Source organism: Chrysochloris asiatica, unplaced genomic scaffold, assembly GCF_000296735.1.
Source record: "Chrysochloris asiatica unplaced genomic scaffold, ChrAsi1.0 scaffold00088, whole genome shotgun sequence".
NCBI lineage: Eukaryota > Metazoa > Chordata > Mammalia > Afrosoricida > Chrysochloridae > Chrysochloris > Chrysochloris asiatica.
Genome location: NW_006408606.1, coordinates 7,701,267 through 7,703,339, shown reverse-complemented (window position 1 = coordinate 7,703,339; position 2,073 = coordinate 7,701,267). Strand labels below are relative to the sequence as shown.

At 40.1% G+C, this 2,073-nt stretch overlaps 1 protein-coding gene across 1 annotated transcript in view; it reads left to right on the top strand.

Moving 5' to 3' along the window:
* SPATA5 (spermatogenesis associated 5) overlaps positions 1–2,073 on the top strand; it is a 520,157-nt gene that overhangs the window by 19,926 nt on the left and 498,158 nt on the right. The window lies entirely within an intron of this gene.

The window sequence follows — 2,073 nt, the reverse complement described above, 5'->3', positions numbered from 1 at the left end:
GTACAACCATAATGGACCTTAGAAGCTCAGATGGCCAGACTTCGTCTTTCTTACTTTGAACTTAGTATCAGGAGGGATCAATCCCTGGAGGACATCATACTGGGTAAGGTGAAAGTTTAGATAAAAAGAGGGGGCCTTTCAAAAAGATGGATTGGCAGCAATGGTCTCAAGCTTAGCATCACCTGTGAGAATGGCCCATTATTGTGCAGTGTTTCATTCTGTTGTACATAGCGGTTACTGTAGGTGGGAATCAACTTGATGGCATCTAACAATAACAGATTGGTGTGGTGCTGTAAGATAAGCACTGGACTGCTAACTGCAAGTCCGGCAGTTCAAACTCAGCAGCCACTCCACAGAAACCCTACACAGCATTGCTATGAATTGTAACCGACTCAGATACGTTAAACAATAACATTAGGTGAGACTGATAAGAGTATAGTATATGTGTCTATAATATATGTATAAGTAAGTTTGGTGGTGGTGGCTGTGTGCCGTGGAGTCGGTTCTGACTCAACGACCCTGTACAGGGTTTCCGAGACTGTAAATCTTTATGGGAGCAGAAAGCCTCATCTTTCTCCCACAGAACAGCTGGAAATTTCGAACTGCTAACCTTGAGGTTCGCAGCCCGATTCGTAACCACTAAGCTACCAGAGCTCCTTATAAGTAAGTTTATGCTAGCTTAAAATTTCATAACTGTTTCAAGAATTTTATCCTAGAAAGGAAAGTATGCGTATTGTATACTTATTTTTTCATTTCTTAAATCTTTATTATGGATTTCCTATACCAGCTGCTCCTCGGAATCCCTATACAGGGTCGCTGTGGGTCGGAATCAACTTGATGGCACTTAACAACAACTTTTATATTTTAAACACTACTAGACGTTGTTGTTGTTGACATTGGGGATCTAAAAATAACTTGTTTCCCCAAAGCAGTGTGTAATTTAGGAGTTGTTGTTAAGTGCCATTGAGTCAGTTCCCACTGTAGCAACCCTGTATAGGGTTTGAGGAGCAGCTGGTGAGTTTGAACTGCTGACCTTGATGTTCAAATTGATCTTGCAGTCCAATGCTTATCCTCTAGGGCTACACCAATTCATTAAACAAAGAATTTTGTGGTTATAAAAGTTAGTAGCTGTGGTTCTGCCTCATTTTTGGAGAGTCAAAGAAGGGATATCTAATAAAATCACACTTTGGGGTGAGTAAAAAGAAGTGGAATGGACATAGGAACCACAGGGAGAAAGTGGAACAACTAGTTGCATGGAGAGGTTTGCAATCATTGAGATGAAACAAAGAGGATGATTTCTTGAATGTAAAATTGATTATCTTGTCTGTAAACCTTCACTCAAGTCACAATAAAAATAAATAAATAAATAAATAAATAAATAAATAAATGCGCTGTTAGTCTTCAGAGGTGTTGCCAGTTAGACTAAGCACAGACACCTTCATTAGAGTAGAAGTTGAAATCTCAATGACATTTCAGTAACTGTAAGCTCACTAATAAGACTTAATTACTATTTTATCTACATATTCTTCAAAATATGAAAGAAAAAAATATCTGATAGAGAAGTGGAAACATGACTTAACCTTTGCGTGCCAGATAAATGTGACTTAAAAAGGGAAGAGAATTCAGCTCCTGGCTCAAGTCTATGAATATTAGTAGCAAATTCAATTTAGAATCTTTACTAAGAAAACGTTATTGGTTGGTGGTAGTGGTCTTCAAGTTGATTCCAGCACATGGTGACCTCATGTGTGCAGAGTAAAATGACTCCATAGGGTTTTCAAGGCTGTGACCTTTCAGAAGCCAATTGCCAGGCTTATCTTCTGATATGCCTTTGTTGTTGTTGTTAAGTGCTGTCGAGTCGATTTCGACCCGTAGTGACTCTGTATAGGGGTTCCGAGGAGCAGCTGCTGGGCTTGAACCGCCGACCTTGTGGTTCAAACTGACTTTGCAGTCCAGCTCGTTAACCCACAGCTCTACACCAGGAGTCCCTTTGGGTTGGTTGAATTGGCAACCTTTTAACTAGTTGAGTGCATAACCTTTTGTGCCACCCTGGGACTCTCAGGAAGGTTTAGAGAC